Below are 23,950 nucleotides of genomic sequence, written 5' to 3'. Positions count from 1 at the left end.
GCTGATCGGAGCCAAACGGTTTGAAAGGTGCCTTATTAGGGGTGTTTATTTTTTTTTACCTGCTGGAGTTTTAATGTGTTTCGGTGCAGTAGTTGCCACAAATCTGCAGCTTTTCTCCTGTGCTTTAAGGAAATGTTCTTCATTTGTTGTCATTTTATGCGTGTTAGTACTTGTTTATTTCTGGTTCTGTAAGCTCAGAAATGATGATTTTTACTACTGTGAGGATGCCCCAAACCTGCCAGCAGTAAGCCTTCTATACAAAAGTGAAAACAATGGAGTCCAATGGCATTGATATTTGTATGCATGTTTTGAGTAAGAAACAAATGTGAAAGTACCTAAAGTAAAAAAAAAAACACAATTGTGTTGGAACACAATTCCTATCCACAAGCCCACTCTTTGTAGGATCCATTCACACCATCGACATTTTGCATCACACCGTTTACTTGTTTTACTTCAAAGGATAAGCTGCTCTTTGTAAAAAAAAAAGAAAAGAAAGGAAAGTTTTTGAAGGTAAAAATGTTTTTTTTTTATTTATTTTTTTTGTGCAACCTGGGTGCAATATTAGGCTCCTGCAGAATGTCAGTGTTGCTATCACCACGTACTGGGAGGAGCAGTGAACTACCTAGAGCACTCAACAGTGCCGTGGTTGAGGACTATAAGCCGTCAGCTGCAAAAGCTGTTGGTACTTGTAGTTTTCCCGTTCACAAAATTCTGTGAATGGATGACACGGCTGGGTGGACGGAGCGCCGCAAGGCCGTGTTTATTTAAAATGGTGGGTGTGGGGAGAAGATCAGCAGCATGCTGACACAATGAGGATTGGGGGGGGCCTTGTTGCTGCTGCAAAAGTAACTTGTTACATGTTACACCTTGAATACGGGTATAACACGTAACGTTACAAAAGGTGAACTTGTCCTTTAATAAAATTTCACAAAATAACATTTCATTCAGTGCATTGGTGTGAACCGGACTCACAGGAAATGGGCAAATAGGCTCCTGAGCACCTTCTAGTAAATGTGATTTTTCTTTTTTTGTTATGACTTCATATTCACAGCATCTGGAACACCTGGGCCGGACCAGAAAATGACAGATGTAGTGCCATGAAGTACGACCAGGGCACAGGCTGTTGGCAGGGTCCCAACCGGTCCACATTGGTGAGTGTCACTAGGGATGACCGATGGGAATAACATGTTGGATTGCGGGGCATTGCCTGCTGTGACCAAAGTGCAGGGTATGGCTTCATTACAGGATAACGAGACACCTAGAAGGTCACATACACCATATATCTTATGCCTACTCTGCACAGCTATGTAACAGCATTGCAGTCACTTTATAAATACAGCTACATAGCAGTTTTGTAGTCTCCATAAAAGTGCATCTGTACACATACAGCCACGTGGAAGGATTGTACTCGGAATCTTTGGGAACGTGTGAGGAGGCGTGTTTCCCCCTGTATGTTGCACCGTAGCAATCGCGATGAGGTGTTTGATCAGACTAAGACATGCAAATGCCGTCATTTTTCTCCCTTCTGCAGGTGAAATTGTTCTGTGGTAAAGAAACAGTCATCATGTCCACGTCGGAGCCAAGTCGTTGTGAATACCTCATGGAATTCTACACTCCGGCCTCCTGTCAGCAGCCCGCTGGGATTCCCCAACCAGAGGAACATGAGGAGCTGTGACCTCATCAGTCCTATAGGTGCCGTACTGTTCTGAGTGGGAGTGTGAGCGGGGAAAAAGTGTTTTAGGCTCAATACCCACAATAAAATGGTATATGTTGGTTGTAGTGCAGTGCATTGCGGTCTGCTGTACAATGTAAGGGTGTGCCATTCATAATCCATACACCCCAATGTGCTGCACATAGAGCAGGTATATTAGAAAAAACGCATTGGTGGAAGGTCCTTCTATTCATGTCGGTAAACGTCCCTGCTGTTTTGGTCCTGCGGCACTTGTATTTTTCTTGGTCTTGAATTAGTTGGCAAATACAGTATCTCCCAGAAGTGAGTACACCCCTCACATTTTTGTAAATATTTTATTCTATCTTTTCATGTGACAACACTGCAGAAATGACACTTTGCTACAATGTGACGTAGTCAGTGTACAGCTTGTATAACATGTAAATGTACTGTCCACTCAAAATAACTCAACACACAGCCATTAATGTCTAAATCGCTGGCAACAAAAGTGAGTCCACCCCTAAGTGACAAGGTCCAATTAGCCATTTTCACTTCCCAGTGTCATGTGACTCATTAGTGTTACAAGGTCTCAGGTGTGAAAGGGGAGCAGGTGTGTTACATTTGGTGTTATCGCTCCCACTCTCTCATACTGGTCACTGGAAGTTCAACATGGCACCTCATGGCAAAGAACTCTGAGGATCTGAAAAAAAGAATTGTTGCTCCACATAAAGATGGCCTAGGCTATAAGAAGATTACAAACATAAATCACGTGATAGTGCCACTTCAAATCTCATAAATGTACAAACGCATAAATATATAAGTCCAATATGAATAATTCAGTGATGCAACATACACATGCAATGTGCAATTGGTGCTCAATCGTGTAAGTGCCAACACACTTTTCCACTCCAGCTGCGTGTGTATGTGTATGTTGCATCACTGAATTATTCATATTGGACTTATATATTTCTGCGTTTGTACATTTATGAGATTTGAAGTGGCACTATCACGTGATTTATGTTTGTTATCTTTATTCCAATATTATTTGCTGGCACTTGTGTGGGGCACTAAGATGATTTGGTCACTTTAAGATGTGTCATATTTTTCACATTTCATATGTTTTCATTTTTTAATTTTTTTTCCATGTTTTCAATATCATTATTTCACATGTAGGTGTGTTTGGCATTTTTAGCCCATGTAGCAATATTTATAGTGATTCAGTTTATTAGCGCTGCACTATTGTTTAATATTTATTCTGCACTGGTTGGGTATCAGTTTGAGTGTAAGCAGCTGATAGGTAGGGTTTGGGGTCCATTACAGCGCAGGAGGAATTTTTTATCAAACAATTGTCTAGGCTATAAGAAGATTGCCAAGACCCTGAACCTGAGCTGCAGCACGGTGGCCAAGACCATACAGCGGTTTAACAGGACAGATTCCACTCCGAACAGGCCTCGCCATGGTCAACCAAAGAGGTTGAGTGCACGTGCTCAGCGTCATATCAAGATGTTGTCTTTGAGAAATAGATGTATGAGTGCTGCCAGCATTGCTGCAGAGGTTGAATGGGAAGGGGGTCAGCCAGTCAGTGCTCAGACCATACGCCACACACTGCATCAAATTGGTCTGCATGGCTGTCGTCCCAGAAGAAAGCCTCTTCTAAAGATGATGCACAAGAAAGTCTGCAAACAGTTTGCTGAAGACAAGCAGACTAAGGACATGGATTATTGGAACCACGTCCTGTGGTCTGATGACAACAAGATCAACTGATTTGGTTCAGGTGGTGTCAAGCGTGTGTGGAGGCAACCAGGTGAGGAGTACAAAGACAAGTGTGTCTTGCCTACAGTCAAGCATGGTGGTGGGAATGTCATGGTCTGGGGCTGCATGAGTGCTGCCGGTACTGGGGAGCTACAGTTCATTGAGGGAACCATGAATGCCAACATGTACTGTGATATACTGAAGCAGAGCATGATCCCTTCCCTTTGGAGTCTGGGCCGCAGGGCAGTATTCCAACATACCGACCCCAAACACCGCTCCAAGACGACCACTGCCTTGCTAAAGAAGCTGAGGGTAAAGGTGATGGACTGGCCAAGCATGTCTCCAGACCTAAACCCTATTGAGCATCTGTGGGGCATCCTCAAACGGAAGGTGGAGGAACGCAAGATCTCTAACATCCACCAGCTTTGTGATGTCGTCATGGAGGAGTGGAAGAGGACTCCAGTGGCAACCTGTGAAGCTCTGGTGAACTCCATACCCAAGAGGGTTAAGGCAGTGCTTGATAATAATGGTGTCCACACAAAGTATTGACACTTTGGGCCCAATTTGGACCTTGTCATTTAGGGGTGGACTCACTTTTGTTGCCAGCGGTTTAGACATTAATGGCAGTGTGTTGAGTTATTCTGAAGGGACAGCAGATTTACATGTTATACAAGCTGTACACTCACTACGTCACATTGTAGAAAAGTGTCATTTCTTCAGTGTTGTCACATGAAAAGATAGAATCAAATATTTACAGAAATGTGAGGGGTGTACTCACTTCTGTGAGATACTGTATATATCCTTAACTTCCCCCTCTGTGGAGAACAGGGTGGCAGCAGGACTGTTTTACAGCTGCTGCAAAGCTTAGTGCGCTGTGTTCAGAGAATTCAGTGATAGTATTGTACCCAGTGTAGGCGCAGACTCTCCCACAATTACACACTCCGTGGTCATTTTTGTAGTTTTAATACGAACGCTAATAATAAGAGCTTTAGTAAAATTAATGCAAGGCTAAGACTAATTTTTTCTAAACAAAAGAAAAAAAGTATATGTACTGTGGCTGGTCGGCAACCTGTTATGAAGTTCTTTAAGATATGCTCAGTGAGGCAAAACAATACCTTTTTGGGTGCAGAAAAGCAAATGTAAAGGAAGGGTTCTTTTTAACTCCTTTGCCCTGAGGTTTATGTTCTTACTGTGAGACTGTCACTTGTGGCATATAAATTAGAAGCATTTTGTGGGTACAAGGACTGTGCCATATGTGTACAGTGTACTGTATACTGGGACTAGGCTCAGGTTCTTTTCATCCTGCTTTAAGCCATTTCCACTGCTAGGCACAACCTGACCGTGACAACCAATTGCAATGGTGTGCTACATGCACTGCTGGACTTATTTTCTGTTCAATCCCAGCTTTCCTCAGCTGGATCTGAAGATTGAAAAACGCTGGCATAATACAGCCACATGGAGTTGTAGGGAGCTAAGAGAGGATTGGATAAAATGTGTGTAAACATTATGCCCCCGACTTTTTTTTTTTTTTTTTTTTTTTACTGCACCCCCAGACCAGACAAACTAAATCCGGCCCTGCCAGGAAAGAATGTGATTATTATTATTATTATTATTATACAGGATTTATATAGTGCCAACAGTTTGCTCAGCACTTTACAATATAACGGGAGACAATACAGCAACAATACAGTTCAATACAAGAGGGATAGGAGGGCCTTATCCTTGGAGCTTACAATCTAGGAGGGAGGGGCTAGTGGTACAAAAGGTAGTAACTTTGGGGGATGAACTGGTTGGAAGAGTAGAAGATTCCAGTATTAGTTGAGGGAAGGATAGGCTTCCCTGAAGAGATAGGTTTGCAGAGTAGGCGATAGTCTGATAAATTGGGGTAGAGAGTTCCAGAGGATGGGGAAGCTCTGGAGAAGTCCTGGAGACGAGCATGGGAGGAGGAGACAAGGGAGCTAGAGAGTAGGAGGTCTTGTGAGGAGCAGGGAGTACGGTTTGGGTGATATTTAGAGACAAGATTGGTGATGTCATTTGAGGCAGAGTTATAAATGGCTTTATACATTATTGTTAATGTTTTGAATTTTATCCGTTGGGCAACGTTAAGCCAGTGGAGGGATTGGCAGAGAGGGGTGACAGATACAGAACGTTAGTAAGGTGGATGAGTCTGGCAGCAGCATTCATGATAGACTGAAGAGGGGATAGCCTGTGATGAGGTAGGCCAATGAGGAGGGAGTTACAATAGTCAAGGCCAGATATAACAAGGGAGTGGATAAGTTGCTTAGTGGTTTCTGAGGTTAGGAACGGGCGTATCTTGGGGATGTTGTGGAGGTGAAGTCTACAAGATTTGGACAGTGACTGGACTTGGGGCTGAAAGGACAGATGGGAGTCTAGGATTACACCTAGTACCCTGGCATGAGGGGAGGGAATGATGCTTGTGTTATTGATCTTGGTGGAGCACAGGGGAGGCATGCAGGGTCTTTTAGATCCTGGATGTCTCAAAATAGAGAATCTGTCACCCAAAATCATCACATAGGGGACTTTTTGTCCCCTATGTGATTTAACAAAAAAAAAAAAAATTTATTTCTTAAAAATGTAAGTTACACCCTAGCATATAATGCCCCTCACCCCCACATATGTACGCACACACAAATGTAAAAGCATGCGCTGGGGCGCCTACACATCAAAACGTCAAGTGCGATACACATGTTTTATATCGCCGTGCACACCAGAATGAGAGCGATAATTCTAGTACCAGTCCTCCTATGTAACGCTAAACTGATGACCTATAAGGAGCTTTAAAAGCGTCACCTATAGAAAATATAGGGAACTGAAGTTTGGGACCTTTTTCACGCGTGCATTCAAATTTAAGGTTTGACATGTTGGATATCTGTTTACTCGATGCAATCTCATCTTTTATATTTTACAAGAAAATCTGATAATTTATTGCGTTTTGTGCCCTGAAATTAAATTAAGTGGATTTTTTACTGAAATTTTAAGTTTCATAGATCTTTGTGATAATATCATGTGACATATAAAATTGGAACTGCTGCCATTTTATTTTCTAGGGTCTCTGCTTTCACAAAATATATAATGTTTAAGAGTTTTGTGTAATCAGGCCTTAAATGATTTTTTAAATGTGCACAAAAAACGCAAAAATGGCTCTGGCAGTGAAAGTGATAAAGGATAAGTCCAACACTCCCATTTTCTGAGGAGCAGCCAATCAGTGCTCATTACACTGCAAGGTCTCTTCCCTCCCTGCTAGTCCCCGGGTACGGTGCCGGAGACAGGCAGGGAGGGGAGGAGGAGATATAGAGTGCAATGTTAAAAATATTAAACGTTTAATTCGCCATAAAGTCCCTTTTTTTTTTTTTTTTTTAAAAGCCCCAGACAGTCCATAAAGCACCTCAGATTTAAATAGTGTTTTGGTTAAAATATATTTATTTTTTAGTCAGGACAAGTAGACCTGGAGACCGATTTAGTCCCTGAACAAGTAGTTTTTTCAAAAATTTCCACACCCGTTTCTGCCCAGGTACGGGCAGACAGCTTATTGTGAGCCTGCTGGAACCTGGCATTGCACCCACAATCTGATGATCACAGGTGCAATACTTTACAGAATGCAATGTAAAATAATAATAAATGCACATTTTTGGTGCTTGCAAAAAACACGTGCATTTATTATTTTTTTTTTTTTATAATAGGTGAACTTATCCTTTAAACTTGCAGGTTTCTGAGTGTAGACTTCGATCCTTCTTTAAATTGTAATGTAAAATAAATGCACCCAAATACATCCTAAAGACAATGGAAATATGAAAACTGTTCATAAGAAGTCAAGTGTTTGGAATTTTAAATCAAACTGATTGTATTCCTGTCCATGGTAGAATATGAGGGCAGTGCTGGGGTTGATGCTCTTCCAGATAACTAATATGTTTATTTTTGTTGTCAAAGTGAAAACGGAATGACTGTAAAGAGAAAGTTCTCTGGAGCAATTGTCGTCCCCAAGAATCTGTCCAAGGGAACGTCTGACTTGCTGGTGCTTTTCACGCTGGACCACAACTAGGATGTGTTCAAGGTAAGTTTGTTGATATGTTTGGATCGTGGTGTACCGGTGTCCTGACTGCAAGTGTTGTGGATTTATTCTGTGACTCAATAGCTAGTGCAGTAACCACCCCAACAAAATGTTATTGAATGACAGATTCTCTGATTATTATTATTATTATACAGGATTTATATAGTGCCAACAGTTTGCGCAGCGCTATACAAAATGAAGGTTGACATTACAGTTACAATACAATTTGTAACTGTAATGACAACAGTGCAAATTGTACTGATAATCAGAGAGTGAATTAGGAGCATTGTGGCATCATTTTGTTAATAAGGGGCGTATTCTGGAGATGTTGCGGAGGTTGAGGCGGCATGATTTGGACAGGGATTGGATGTGGGCCTGACAGGATATTTCAGAATTTGCACTGTAATGACAACAGTGCAAATTGTACTGATAATCAGAGAGTGAATTAGGAGCATTGTGGCATCATTTTGTTAATAAGGGGCGTATTCTGGAGATGTTGCGGAGGTTGAGGCGGCATGATTTGGACAGGGATTGGATGTGGGCCTGACAGGATATTTCAGAATCCAGGGTTACCCCTAGCACTTTGGCATTCAGGGATGGGTTGATAGTGGTGCTATTGATCCTGACTGAGAAATGGTTTTGGATAGGTTGAGTTTTAGGAAGTGGTGTGACATCCAGTCTGATTTGTCTCTGATATGTCTGTTAGTAAATCGTTAATACGTGAGGGAATTGAGGTGGTGAGCTGAGGAGTAGAGAGGTAGATTTGTGTGTCATCAGCATAGACATGGTATTGGAAACCATGGGAAGCTATCAGCTGACCCAAGGAAGAAGTGTAGATCGAGATTAGGAGAGGTCCAAGGACAGAACCTTGGGGGACCCCGACAGTGAGAGGAGTAGGAGAGGAGAAAGTATAGTTGTAAGTGACACTGAAGGTGCGGTGAGATAGGTAAGATTTGAACCAACGGAGAGTACAGTCACCAAGACCAAGTAAATAGAGTTTTTTTGAGGAGGAGGGGGTGGCCAACTGTGTCAAAGGCAGCACAGAGGTCCTAGAGCAAGAGTACGGAATAGTGACCATTGGTTTTCGCGGTTAGTAAGTCGTTTGTGAGTTTTAGGAGAGCAGTTTCTGTGGAGTGTTGTGGGTGAAATCCAGACTGAAGGGGAACGAGAAGGTTATTCTCAATAAGGTGGCAGCTCAGCTGGTTGTAGACTAGACATTCAAGGAGTTTGGAGGCAAAAGGGAGTAAGCAGATGGGTCTTAGGTTGCTAAGATTGCTGGGGTTCAGTGAGGCCTTTTTAAGTATGGGGGCGACTAGCACATGTTTTAGAGAGTTGGGGAAGATGCCAGTAGAAAGGGAGAGACTGACGATACGAGTTAAAGAGTGAAGAATAGAGCCAGAGGATGACCGAAGTATTTGCAAGGGAACAGGGTCCAGGGGGCAGGTGGTTAGGTAGGCTTTAGAAACGTTTACCAACCTCCTCTATAGTAGCTGGGTTAACCAAGGGAAGTATAGATTGTGCAGGTAGACAAGGAGTGTAGGGTGAGGGAGATATCTGTACAGTAGAGATCTCGTCACTAATTGTATCAATCTTATTTTTGAAGTGATTAGCGATCTCCTGGGCAGTGAGTGAGTTAGCGGCTGGAGGTAAAGGATGAAGTAGAGTTAAATGGAGAAAAGAGTTGATGGGGATTGCGTGAGAGGGTGTTAATGAGAGTGATAAAATAGGTCTGTTTGGCAGTGTGGAGACAGGAATTGTATTTTTGAAAGGCAGATTTATATTGATTGAAGTCTTGCTGGGGCTTAGTCGTATGCCATAAACGCTCAAGAGCATGGCTACATTTTTTGAGGCATCTGGTATTGTCTTTTTGCCAGGGCTGTAGCGGTTAGGGCCTAGGTCTGTGTGTAGTGAGGGGGGCCAATGTGTCCACAGTGGATGACAGTGAACTGTTGTAGACAGAAGTGGCCAGGTTGGGACAGGACAGGGCTGAGATTTTGTCATAGAGACAATCTGTTGCCGAAAAAAAGAAGAGAAGGGTTAAGATAACGAAGGTTTCTACCGGTAACTGGTAGTTGGAAGCCAAGGAGAGAGTGAGGCTAATAACGGAGTGATCAGAGATCGGAAAAAAGTTGGTGAGGTTGCAAAGAGTGCTGTCAGGAATGGACTTGCCAATAGTGGTGGGACTCACCTGCCTTGTGGGCTGCAGTACCAGGGCTGGCCAGCGGGTGCTCTCAACAACCAGAGGTTCACTTCGGCAATTAGCCATCACCTGGGGCTGATTGCAGGTGGTGTATTTAAGGGATGGCCAGACCTGCAGTCTGTGCCTTGGTGTGTGTTTTTCCATGGGCCCCTGTATCTTGTAACCTGCATTCCTGTTCCTGTTTCTGCCTGACTTGTTGCCGACCCTGCCTAATCCTGACTTCTGCTGACTTCTCCTGTTTGATCCCTGGCTTGTGACCCTGACCATTCTCTGCCTGACCCCCTGTACCTACCTGTCCGTTAGTTGCTGTACCCGGCTCGTGACCTGACTACTCTCCGCCTGCTCCTCCTGTACCTACCTGCCCGATAGTTATCGACACGGCCTGCCTGGCTACGTTGTGCTCTATATGTGTATGTACCTGTGTATCTATATCAGTTTAGGTTTGGGTTTGTTTTACCTTGTTGTATGAATTTGTGTTAGCTTGGTGTTTGGTGCACTGCGTTTATATTTGTATTGTTAGTCTTAATAAATTGTCTTATTTATACCATATCTGAAGCCTGCGTTTCCCTGTGTCAGTCCACACACTTCTGGTCACACCCGCATCCCTGACAAGTGCATAGGTAGGAGAATACAAGGTTGAGGCAGTTCCCATTAGAGTGAGTAGAAGCATGTGTCCATTGTTTTAGTCAATAGAAGTGGTTAGGCTCAGAAGTTTAGAGGTAGCAGGAGTTTTAAGATAAGCAGGGATGTTTAAGTCACCAAGAATGATTGTGGGAATTTGAGAAGAGAAAAAGTAAGGCAGCCAGGCAGAGAAGTCAACAAGGAAGCGTGATACCGGTTCAGGAGGCTGATAGAGCACAGCAATTCTTAAAGAAATTGGAGAGAATAGACGTATACAGTGAACTTCAAATGAGGAGAGGGAGGTCCTGAAAAGTGCTTTGAGGGGATAGGAGGATTCCAACTCCACCTCCTTTCCATCCACTAGACCTGTAAGAGTGAGTCCAGAGGAGACCACCATGGGAAAGGGCAGCAGGAGAGGGAAAGTCAGATTCATGAAGCCAGGTTTCTGTAGTTGAAGGAAAACCGAGGGCTGGGCCCACAGATTCAGAGGGTACACGATGCCACAATTACGTTTACTGAAGAGTTATAGTGATCATGTAGTTGAGCATACGTAAACAGAATGATAACAGCGCATAACCATACAGTAAGAATAATACTGTCTAACACTAACCCCGTACTTGCGGACTTTTCCCCAATGTCCAGAAAGCAGCCTGGCTGCGCCTGAATGTTCCTGAGCAAGATATAACGTTGGGGTGCACCCTAAGTATTGCGCAATACTATTTGTAATCCAAAGGAAAGTGGAGTATGTCTCTTGTAACTTTCTGGTATATATAAAATGTCACTGACCACGTGTGGTGCGATGTGCTGCGGCAAAGCCGCACTTACGGTTCCCTGCCAGGCTCTTGGTGTTTTCTCCTGACCCACTCCGGAACCAGACCACACAGTCACTTGTTTCCTGGCCTCGTTGTGGATCTTCCTTAGGTGCCCTTGCCAGATTCCACTGTGAGCCGTAAATCCTCTTCCAGGCCCCACACAGATTCTCCAGACGTCCTCAGCATCCAAAAGCCAGACCCAGACTCCACTTCCTCCTCAGAGTTTGTGATGCAGTAAGTCATTTCTTAATTGCAGCCTCAAACCTGCATTTACAGTTCACTATGACCCTTCTGAGGGTCCTACTCGGCCCCTAAATTAGTATTCATGAAACTTTATAGGGTAAATAAGCATTTATCTTGTCTTAGCAAAAGTCACTACAAAATCGATTCTTGTACTTTGCTGCCATCTACTGACCAAAGAGCATATTACAGGCACAATATAGTTTAACATTAGATGTCAGTATTCATCCATGCGTCACACCCTTACATAGTTGCAAGTAGGTTAAAGGAGTTAGTGATTCAAAGGTCATGGACAGAAGTGAGTTTGTTACAGACAGAGCAGACATTCCAAAGGGCACAGGAAAAGGGGAGGCTGGTTCTAGAAAGAAGAGGAATAGTAACCAGATTGTGTGGATTGCGGCCGCAGTTCGAGGATAAGGTGTGTTGGTCAAATGAGAAAGATGGTGGCCCAGGATTTGGGAAATGTCTCCCAGATGTTAGGAGATGCAGAAGGGTGAGAGAGGTAATATGGGAGTGTGACTTATATGGAGGGACAGGTCCCAGTGTCCTGGAGGTTTTATTAGGATGTGAGTTCAGAATTAGCAGGAGTTGATGAGTACAGTAATAAGGTGAAGGTAGGAGTGAGGGTGATATATATGAGTTGTGGGGTGGAGAAGAGGGGTGTAGGAGAGAGAGTTTGAAGAGAGAGGATACAACTGTGAGAAGGAGGAGTAGGGAGTGCATGTTACAGAGTGGTGAGATGAAGAAGCAGACTGGGTAAGAGATGAAAGAGTGGAAGAGGAAACAGGTCACCTGTAGTCTGTTTAGTATTTGAAGTCGTCTGCTGTGGTTTTGCTGAAGTGCAGAGCCAAAGTGCAATGCTCAATACTTAATCCAAGATGATAGTTGCCAATGCTACCCATGGCTGTGCTGCCTCTGGCTGTGCCTCCCCTAAGGAAGGTCTAAATTTTTACTGAGTTGGGTGGGGGTATTGCCAATTAATCAATGAGGAATGCATAGGAGAGACACATGGCTAGCAGGGCAAATTTCTCACACCAAAGGAGGACAAAAAGACTGCAGGAGGGCAGAGTTGTAAAGATTAGGATCAACTCATAAATTTGGGTAAGACAATAAGAGCAAAATAAACACCACAGTAATATGGACAGAGTTAGAGCTCGTTCACACTTGACTTATCTCTAACTCTTGCCAAACGCTCCTATAGTGTTTGACAGGCATTTGGGAAGCGTTTTTGAGGCATTTACCAAGCATTAAAACCGCACCACAAACACCTATAATGAAGTTTAATGGTATTATTGCTCCACAAACGCCCAGGCGTTTGAGGAGCGTCACCATAGACTTGAATGGGAGGTTTCAACTCCTCCTGACTCAACATGAGGCGTCAGTTTTGCGGCGACGCAACGCTTCAGTGTGAACAGCACTGTGTGCTGCCATGTGCAGAATATTCATAGGTGTTTGAGAAACGTTAAAAACACTTCCCAAACGCCTGTCTGACGCCTGCTGACAAAGCTAGTGTGAACGTAGCCGTAAAGATTTGGGAAGCAGTAAGAATTACCAAGAACATTGATAGCCATGAATCGGCTTCAGTTAGAGGTGGATTTTAAAAGCAGTATAGATTACCATATAGCAGTGCAGGGTGAATTCGCATTCATACATGGCATGGGCGATAGTACAGATGGATATTGCTTGCAGACATTTACCATATAGCAGTGCAGGGTGAATTCGCATTCATACATGGCATGGGCGATAGTACAGATGGATATTGCTTGCAGACATTTACCATATTGCAGTGCAGGGTGAATTCGCATTCATACATGGCATGGGCGATGATACTTCTATTTTGCTCCTGACTAAAAATAAGCAGTGGCTGTAGGGCCAGTTATTGGGGAGGGTGGGGAAATAACAGGGATTGTCAGTGTTTCAGTGTTAAAACCCTGCAAAAGGATTGTGGTGCAGAATTCCAATGGGTTACATTTAAGAAGACTTAATTGGGAGAATCCTGTCATTTCCAGTTGCTTTATGATGTTGAGTGAGTGTGCCCTGATCTCCCAACCTACAGTCAGTTGGGCAGGTTAGAAGTCCCAGTTGTTAAGTCTTTACCTGCTCAAATATTACTTTATCCTGTGAATTGTTGAACACATTTAAGTGCTTTCCAATTCGTCCATCACTACTCCCTAGACCAGTGGTCTCCAAACTGCTGCTCGAGGGCCATATCCAGTCCTTTACTTGCCTTTATCTAGCCCTTTGGACTTCCAAATTATTATGCAAATGATATTTTTCTCATTTACCTAAATAATTGATGTAAATAACAGTCGGCATAATTCTCATGTTATCAACTATTAAGAGTACAATTCAAATTTGATTGAACAAACCTCCTAATGATAACAGGATTTTTTTGAAACCTAAAACACTTACAATGCGCTGTTCCAAATTATTCCGCACAGTAAGTTTCAAAACACTTTATAGGTTGTAAAGAACTGAAAATTGTAGTTTCTTGTGTTTGCAGCATATTTACTGAAATCAAAAGCTATTTCAATCAAACTTTTAACAACATTTTAACAGGTCACGTTACATTTTAACATGGGACCCTTTATTTGATAGCAGCTTTACAAGTCTTGCATCCATTGAACTTGTGAGTTTTTGGACAGTTTCTGCTTGAATTTGTTTGCAAGATGTCAGAATAGCCTCCCAGAGCTACTGTTTGGATGTAAACTGCCTCCCACCCTCATAGATCTTTTGCTTGAGGATGCTCCAAAGGTTCTCTTTTACAAAAAGCTTTATTGAAAAATAAGCAAAGATGAACAGACAATCGTAACAAAAATTCAATGACCAACATTTACATAGTACAATAAATGAAGGGAAGCTGGTGCAAGGCATGCATCAATAAAGGCAAAATCGGAAAAGTTTACATAGGTGCCCGGAGGGAGGGGATGGGGAGGGAGGTTGGGAGAGAACGGGCAACAGACCTTTGTGGGCAATGATAATGTAAACTCCAAAGGGAAGTATTGCTATATCAACATTATAATAAACAGGAAAGGCCCGAGAAAAGGCCGCATCAAAAAACAGCACATATTCATGACCTAGAATTTAAAAAGAAATCTAGATTGCATAAATAGCCTTACGAATGCAGCGTAGAGAACAGGAGGTACAATCCGTAAATTATGTTTAAGAGCAGAGTAAACAGAAGAGTAGAAAAAGACAAATAGTAGAGAGACATGGACAACACACACAGACACACAACAAAAAAAAAAAAAAAAAAAAAAAAGGGGGGAGAGGGAGGGGCCCCGGGGGGATCACAGCAGAATCCATCCTCATATCGATAGAAGGGACTGGTCGAATCTCGAGGGCTGGGCTACGTCCAGCCAGGGACGCCATATCTGCAGAAATTTTGTATGGGTATCCAATAATATGGCCGTCAGTTTTTCATTGACCATTATGAAGTTCATCCGGTTTTTGACAGCCTCAAAGCTAAGAACAGGAGTCTTCCAAGCCCTCGCAATCGTCAACTTAGTTGCCATAAATAAATGTGATGCCAGTTGCCGTTCAGAGCGGAGAAGGCCCTCTGGTGGTTTAAATAGAAGCGCTTCATATGGATTACGCTTAATGTCTGTATGAAGAATAGTGCGGAGGAGGGCATACACCCTAATCCACAACCTGCTTACCTTAGGACAAGTCCACCAGATATGTGCCATGGTACCTAATTGCTGACATCCCCGAAAACAAACCGGGGAATAGGTAGGAATAAAACTAGCTAGACGGGCAGGCGTATAATACCATCGGTATAGAATTTTGTAGGCATTCTCAAGAATAATAACATTCCTGGAACACTTAGATAATGTTTGGGTCATGAGCTGCCAGTCTTGTTGATCCAGGGTTCCCCCTAATTCCGACTGCCAACGCTGATGGTAGGAACGAACCGGAGGGGTTCTATATGACATAATGGAAGAATAAATCAGGGAGATCAGACCTGGAGCATGAGGTCTATGTCTACACTGGCTTTCAAAAGGGGATAAACGGTAAGGTCCTGGATGCGTACGTATTAGAGTATGAATAAAGTGACGAAGTTGAAGATAACCAAAATGTTCTCGGAGGGGAATGTTATAAGAAGAACGCAAAGTGTCAAAGGTAATTATTCTGGTGGGGGATAGGAGTGAATGAATATCATAAAAACCATGTGTCTGCCACCAGACAAACTGTCTAGGGTTATCCTTACCCGGAGGGAATAATGGGTTATGCAATAGACGTAGCAGAGGCAGATGAGGAGAGATAAGGCCAGCGGAGTATTTTATAGAATCCCAAAGACGAAGCGAAAGTGTCAGCGTTGGGCTAAGATTAGATGGACGCTGAGCATTAGGGAGCCAGGGCAAGGAGGGGAGCGGTATCGGGTGAGAGTCCATCATATCTACTACAGCCCACAGGGGGAAATGGTGAGAAGCATGAATATGAGCTAAAGGGGCAATGTTAGCCGCCAAATAATAGGACTGGAGATTTGGAACAGATAACCCGCCCGCATTCCGCCGCGCAAATAAAATGTGCTTGCTAATTCTAGGTCGAGAGGAGCCCCAAATAAAGGACAAAAGTTTTCGCTGATGTATACGCAATATATGCGAAGGTACTGAAACTGGCAGAACACGAAATAGGTATAATAGTTTAGGAAGGTAGGTCATACGGATTGCATTAATTCTGCCAAACCATGATAACGGGAAATGGGACCAAGAGGACAAAAGCTCAGTCAACTCATGAAAAACAGTGGGAAAGTTAGCCTGATACAGTCCATCATATGTCGGGGTAAGCTTAATTCCTAGATATGGTAAGGCCGAAAGCCATTGGAAGGGGAACGTTTGCTTCAAAGTAGTCAGAAGTGATGGTGGGAGGGTAACTGACATAGCTCTTGATTTAGCTGGATTGACGTGTAAACCTGAGAGGGTGGCAAAAGAATCAAGAACTGCTAGTAAATTAGGCAAAGTAATCCCCGGATTCGAGATTGACAATAATATGTCATCCGCAAACAACGATAATTTATGTTGGGAGCCCGCCACATCGATTCCCTTAATATCAGGATGTACACGGATTGCTTCTGCCAACGGTTCCAGGGCTAAGATAAAAAGTAAAGGGGAAAGCGGGCAGCCCTGCCTAGTACCTCTAGCAACCGAGAACGTAGAAGACTCAAATCCGTAGTATCTAAGCTTCGCTTGAGGGGATGTATATAGTGAAGAGATCCATCGCAAGAAGGAAGGACCGAAGCCAAAACGATGGAGGACCGACAGGAGATACGGCCAGGATAAAGTGTCAAAAGCCTTGTTGATGTCCAAGGATAAGAGCATCATATCGATTTTACGAGTATGGGCCAAATGTTGCAATTGTAAAATACGTCTAATGGCATCTCCGGCCTGCCTATGGGGAACAAATCCCACCTGATCCTTTTTAATCAGACGAGAAAGGAAGGAATTCAATCGAGTAGCCAAAATCTTAGTAAGAATCTTCATATCGATATTGGTAAGAGAGATAGGCCTATAATTAGCCCAGGAAGAATGATCTCGGTCCGGTTTAGGGATCATAACTACATTAGCAGTTAAAGAGTCCGGGGAAAAATTTGAACCTCCCTTCACCGCATTAAACATAGCGGCAAGGTGGGGAGCGAGCACATCAGCCAATTTCTTATAATATAGTGCCGTGTATCCATCAGGACCTGGGCGTTTGCCTGTTTTCAGTTCCGCTATACATTGCAAAACTTCAGATACTTGGATATTGCGATCCATCAGATCCTTATGGGCCGGTGTTAAAGTAGGTAATGACAAACTAGATAAGAAGTCAGAAATAGACTGAGGGTCAGCCCGGGTGGGATCAGAGTAAAGTTTAGCTAGTCTGTGCCGGAACTCCTCTAAAACCGTTACTGGGTTGCTCGTAAGGGTATTGTGACGAGTACGTAAAGATATCGGTTTAGGGTGTTGCGCAAAAGAACGCAATCTACGGGCCAACATAGAGTCTGGTTTGTTAGCTTTGCAATACCACTTCTGGCGAGTCCAACGTAAGGAGCGCTCAGCCTCATCTGTTAAACACAGATCCAACTCCAAAGGTTCTCAATAGGATTGAGGTCAGGGGAGGATGGAGGCCACACCATGACTTTCTCTCCTTTTATCCCCATAGCAGCCATTGATGCAGAGGTATTCTTTGCAGCATGAGATGGTGCATTGTCATGCATGAAGATGATTTTATTACGGAAAGCATAGTTCTTCCTTCTGTACCAGGGAAGAAAGTGGTCAGTCATAAACTCCACATACTTTGCAGAGGTCATTTTTACACCTTCGGGGACCCTAAAGGCGCCGACTAGCTCTGTTCCCATGATTCCGGCCCAAAACATGACTCCACCACCGCCTTGCTGACGTCGCAGCCTTGTTGGAACAGGGTGGCCGTCCACCAACCATCCACTACTCCATCCATTTGGACCATCCAGGGTTGCACGACACTCATCAGTGAACAGGACTGTTTGAAAATTAGTCTTCATGCATTTTTCTGCCCAATGCAGCTGTTTCTGCTTGTGAGCATTGGTTAGTGGTGGCCGAATAGAAGGTTTATGCACAGTTGCAAGACTCTGGAGGACTCTACACCTTGTTGTCCGTGGGACTCCAGAGGCACAAGCAGCTTCAAATATCTGTTTGCTGCTATGTAATGGTATTTTAGCAGCTGCTCTCTTGATCCGATGCATGGATCTGGCAGAAATCTTCCTCAATGTGCCTTTATCTGCACGAACCCGTCTGTGCTCTGAATCAGCCACAAATCTCTTAATAGTGCGATGATCACGCTTAAGTTTTCGTGAAATATCGAATGTTTTGATACCTTGTCCAAGGCATTGAACTATTTCACTCTTTTTGGCAGCAGAGAGATCCTTTTTCTTCCCCATATTGCTTGAAAACGGTGCTCTGCTTAATAATGTGGAACGCCCTCCTTCAGTAGTGTTTCCTTAAATTGGGCTCACCTGCTAATCTAATTATCACAGGTGTCCGAGATTGTGTTCAGTGATCAAAAGAGCCCTGACACACAATGCCATCCATGAGTTAAACTGAAAAACAAAATATTTAATCTTTGTGACACTTAAATAGAATTTGCATAATAATTTGGAACAGGGTGTATTCCTCCCTCTGACCAACAATGAGGTATTATTCCTCCCATCAGTGATGGACTATTCCTTTCACTGACACCAGCTATGTTTTTTGTGTTAAGTGTTAAGCTAAGTGTTTTTTTTTTTTGTTTTTTTTTTTTTAGATTCCTGGAAGTTTGCAGGAATGGTCAGTGATAAGCTGGTGGTTACTCGGCAGGGAAGAGACCCAGACAGACACAGGTGGATATACCGTATTTTTTGCTCCATAAGATGCACCTAGGTTTTAGAGGAGGAAAACAAGAAAAAAAATATTTTGACCCAATGGACTGCAGACATAATACAGGAGATGACCAGAGACTGCGGACATACTACAGGAGATGACCAGAGACTGCGGACATAGTACAGGAGATGACCAGAGACTGCGGACAAACTACAGGAGATGACCAGAGACTGCAGACACAGTACAGGAGATGACCAGAGACTGCGAACACAGTAGAGGGGATGAGCAGAGACTGCGGTCACAGTACAGGGGATGAGCAGAGACTGCGGTCACAGTACAGGGGATGAGCAGAGACTGCGGTCACAGTACAGGGGATGAGCAGAGACTGCGGTCACAGTACAGGGGATGAGCAGAGACTGCGGTCACAGTACAGGGGATGAGCAGAGACTGCGGTCACAGTACAGGGGATGAGCAGAGACTGCGGTCACAGTACAGGGGATGAGCAGAGACTGCGGTCACAGTACAGGGGATGAGCAGAGACTGCGGTCACAGTACAGGGGATGAGCAAAGACTGCTGACACAGTACAGGGGATGAGCAGAGACTGCTGACACAGTACAGGGGATGAGCAGAGACTGGTGACACAGTACAGGGGATGAGCAGAGACTGGTGACACAGTACAGGGGATGAGCAGAGACTGCGGACCTTTGGGGAGGGAGGGGTAGCAGGTACCCACTCCCACTTGCACTGAGTTGTCCTCCCTCCCCGTCTTCTGGGACACTGACAGGTCCCAGAAGACTGCTGGACCACTCACAGAGAGCAACACTTCTCATGCATGCGCAGTGGGCACCCGGCTGTCACAGCCTGGTGCCCACACTAAAGATGCCGGTGCTGGGAGAGAAGACTGTAGAGCTCTGGACCGAGGAACAGGTAAGGGCTCTGCTGCAGAGAAGAGCCGAGTGGCCGGCCAGGTATTCTGACACGGCGGCAGCAGGAATACCAGACCGGCTGCTCCATATTCGCTCCATAAGATGCACAGACATTTTTCTCCATTTTTTTTTTTTGGGGGGGTAATGCATCTTATGGAGCAAAAAATACGGTATATCAAATGTCTTTTTCCAGCCAATTGCTTTTCCGGGGGGTTTCACATTGTTTCTAATATATGGGTAAATTTAAGAGCTGTTTTGAAAGATGGATGGGTCCCTATTCAACTGTGCATTTCCTAGCCCCGTGGAAGACCACGCTTTTAGGATGGTCTAATATTTAATAAAATACAGCCTGTGAATTGCCCAGGGAGCAGCATTAACATTGTGGCTTGTAGTACATCCATAATTTTATACTAATAAGCTGTGTATTGGGTCTGTGCACAGGATGGGTCTCTCCATGGTGTTTGGGTGACAGGTTCTCTTTGATAAAATTCAACCTTCATTCTTCCTTGCAAAGTAAACGCATGAAGGTTAAATTAATCTGCACATTCAGGATAAAGCGACAGGTTCACCATAATGCCAACCTCCACAAATGCAAATACTTTCCTGGTTTTTGCTCCTCAGCCAATCTGTTCAGTTGGAAATGAAAGTAAAGCCCCGAAGGAGTGGTGTTTGTGAAGTCATGCTGGTGCTTGTTGAAGGGGGGGAATTGTTGGGAAAGGGTGAGGGATTACAGGAAACATTGATTTTCTCTTTTTTTAATCAACATACAGGATAAATTTAAAGTGATGTAAGGTTGTACTTTTTTTTAAGGCAAACCGCTCCAATCCTCTTCTTTTTTGTGTCATGTCCTCCTGCAGTCAATTCAATTTGTTCATTCTTCTTCTCTTTTCCAACAGATGGAGCGCAAGACTCCATGTCACTACCTGGGAACCATGAATGCTGTGCCCAGTGGGATGAAGCTCCATGACCTCAGAATCCCCATCCTCCTTCCCTCCTGATCACTGCAGTAAAAGTCGCCAACAGACTCATTCCATCCATCCATCCATCCTGCATTGCTGCTCTGTGCACCTTCATGTACGTAGTCATGATTTCTGTGTGCAGTGTTTAATTTTATTAAATTTAGACCTTTCCCACTGGCTGCTGTAGTTTTTCTTCTAGTTTGTGGTGAACAAACAAAATGCTATTCGTGTTAGCTACAATAGACTTGCTCAGTATCTAAACCAGCGGTCACTAAATGGCGGACCACAGTCCGAGAACGGCCCCAAAATGCTCCCTTCTGGACCGCCAGCCTGCAATGACAGATCTGCCGCTGAGCAGGGCGGTCCTCACAGCAACATGACATCACGTGTGTGCGCCCCGCCCCTTGCAGCTCACTGTCTCTCCGGCTCCCTCTCCCTGCCTGTACACAAGCATTCTTCAGCAAGGATCCTGACACAGCTCCTGTCTGCCCTTAAGGTAGGGTGTAGTCTTACAGGGGCACTCTGATGGGCACATTTAATGTTAAGGTGCACTGTGATGGACACAACATAGAATGTGCCCATCAGAGTGCCCCTTACTATAAATGTGCCCATCAGAGTGCCCCTTAATATAAATGTACCCATCAGAGTGCCCCTTACTATAAATGTGCCCATCAGAGTGCCCCTTACTATAAATGTGCCCATCAGAGTGCCCCTTACTATAAATGTGCCCATCAGAGTGCCCCTTACTATAAATGTGCCCATCAGAGTGCCCCTTATTTTATGTTAAGGGTGCACTCTGACGGCCCCATGTTATGTTAAGGGGGCACTCTGATGGCCCCATGTTATGTTAAGGGGGCACTCTGACGGGCACATACTGTGGAAAGGGGCACTCTGATGGGGAATATGATTTAAAGGGGTACTCTGAGTGAAAGGGGGCACTCTGATGGGAATACCTGATGTAAGGTGGCACTGTGATGGGGACACCTGTTGTAAAGGGGGCACTCTGATGGGCACACCTGATGTGATGGGAATACATGATGTAAAGTTGCACTCTGATGGCGACACTTAGTGTAAGGGGGTGCACTGATGGGCACACTCTATTTGGACCTCGGCCAGAAGAAAATTTTAGTGACCGGACTTCTTGAATTTTAATTCAATACCCCTGATCTAAAAAACTGTTATTGATCATCCTAAATTGGTGTAGTGACTCCTGGCTAGAAAAGGAAAAACCTCCAGCACAGAGGTGGGCTGATATTACCCCAGGGTGGATCCATGGCCGCAGTGGAGAGTTACAGTGATGAAGGGCACCTAGCACTTTAGTATTTTATAGTATTCTGCTCTGGCTCATAAGAGAGAGAGGATTAGGGATTGAGATACCTCCAGCAACATGGGTTCAAAACGTCATCACACTCTCTGAGGGCAGACTCCAATCTTCCTCCAACAGGACTTCTTTTCCTGGCTCTCCAGCTTGGGTACTGTATGCTCCTTGACCTGGCAAGGCAGCTTGAGGATTTTCCTTGTGGTTTACCAAGACTGACATAAATATCTATAATCTAGTATTGCTGCAGCTCCCTTGTTTATTGCCCTAAGCGTCAGTGATTCCTAGTAGCAGCAGCCAGGAACACCAACACTGAGTTTAGGGGAGAGCCAAGTAAAAGACTATTGATCAACCTGGCAGAACTAAATTTACTAGTCTCCTCTGTTTATGGCAGGGTGGCTACACTGGGCAAGTTGAAATGAGCAGATCGGTTATCAGGAAAAAACACATAAATACATTTTAAAAAAAAAGGTGAAATTATTCTTTAACTCTGTTTTGCAGATAAAAAAATGTGCATTTATTATTTATTTTTTTACTTGGAGCCTAGAAAGCATTGCACCCACAATTAGCAGATACAGGTGCCATGCAGGACTCCTGTAGACCTGTCAGTGTATCTGTGTGCTCCTACCTCATACAGGCAAGATGATACACACTGACAGACAGGAAGAGACAAAGAACTACCACAGTGCTCAACAGCTCCGTGGTAGTTCATTGAGAACTACAAGCCAACAGCCGCAAAGGCTATCCTGACTTGTAGTTTTCCATTCACTGAAATCTGTAAATGAATGATGCGACCGAGCAGGAGGAGCCCCACATGGTTGCATTTAAAAAAAAAAAAAAAATAGTAACCGCTATCAGGGGAAAGATCTGCTCGCTGTGACTAGATGCAGCAGAGCGGGCCCCGGGAACATGTTGCATGTTCCCAAAGATTAACTTATCCTTTAACTTTGAGTTAAACCTGCATGCCAGAGATGGAGGCAGCTGATGTGATGTGCAACTCGCCATCCTTACTGGAGCTGTTGTATTCTCAGCCTTACTTTTGGCGTTTTTATGTGGCTGACCAGTAAAGAGGGGGGGGGGGGTAGGATGAAACCCAAGCTTTCCCATGCAATTATTTTGCAGGTAAAACAAATGTGCATTCATTCATTTATTTATTTGTTTTGGTGCATGTAAAACATTGCACCCCGTGATCAGCAGATCGCTGGTGCAATGACAGGCTCCTGCAGGTTGTCATTGTATCTGTCTGCTCTTTCCTCATATGGACAGGCAGTTACACGATGACAGGAAGACTCAATGAACTGCCTAGAGCACTCACTAGCACCCTGGTAGTTCAAGAACTGCAAGCCGTCAGACGCAAAGACTGTTGATACTTGTAGTTCATTAATTTACATTCTGACCACACGGCTGCATTCTTTTCAAATTGTGACAGCTAGCGCTGAGAGAAGATCCCTGGCCCGCTGTCACAGGTGGGGGGGGGGAATTTGTGACCCTAAAGTGTGTGGAACTTGTAACAAACCTTTAAGTTGCATGAAACCTTTCCTGCCAATATGTCTGGACCTGATTGGCATATTGCCTCTTTATTGTATGCTCTGTATAAGAAGTGCCAATATACTGGATGTGCTATACTCAGATTTGGGCAAGAAGAGGAGATTACTGTATAAATCTGCTTTATGGGTCAGTCCACCTAAAATGGATATTTTAATTATGGGTGGTGATTAGTAAATGGAGACCCCTCATATCTTAGGAATTCACAGTCTTCTCCATAAAATTCTTGGCTATGATAATGCACTAAAAGTGCCTCACAGTTTCTACCACTGTGCCGTGTGTTGCTGTTGGGCTTTGCTGACTGGACCCCCACCCATATCTTTGGGTTCCTTAAAGTGATATTAAAGGCAGATTAAGAAAAATAAATGTGTCATACTTACCTGCTCTGTGCATTGGTTTTGCACACAACATAAATATTAAATATTGGATGAAGCGCTCTGCTATAATAGTACTATACACAAAACCAAAATATTGTACAAATATATATAAAACAAAAAAAGAAAGTGACTAGTGCTTAATAAA

At 43.9% G+C, this 23,950-nt stretch overlaps 1 long non-coding RNA gene across 3 annotated transcripts in view; it reads left to right on the top strand.

Moving 5' to 3' along the window:
- The window catches only part of LOC149443746 (uncharacterized), a 29,211-nt gene extending 8,469 nt beyond the window's left edge, over positions 1–20,742 (top strand). For 2 of the 3 annotated variants that reach the window (XR_016306625.1, XR_016306624.1), the window contains 4 exons: positions 1,052–1,151; positions 1,532–1,692; positions 7,370–7,493; positions 20,503–20,742. This is a non-coding gene — a long non-coding RNA (uncharacterized LOC149443746). Of the gene's footprint in view, positions 1–1,051; positions 1,152–1,531; positions 1,693–7,369; positions 7,494–18,623; positions 18,700–20,502 lie in introns of all 3 variants that reach the window. The other variant, XR_016306626.1, reaches the window with a different exon arrangement.
- The last annotated feature ends 3,208 nt before the right edge of the window (positions 20,743–23,950 follow it).

This window comes from Staurois parvus, unplaced genomic scaffold (genome assembly GCF_062004578.1).
Source record: "Staurois parvus isolate SC_StPar_1 unplaced genomic scaffold, SC_StPar_1.0 ptg000833l, whole genome shotgun sequence".
NCBI classification, from domain to species: domain Eukaryota; kingdom Metazoa; phylum Chordata; class Amphibia; order Anura; family Ranidae; genus Staurois; species Staurois parvus.
The sequence above is the reverse complement of the archived record's forward strand: the minus strand, read 5'-3'. Positions and strand labels throughout refer to the sequence as shown.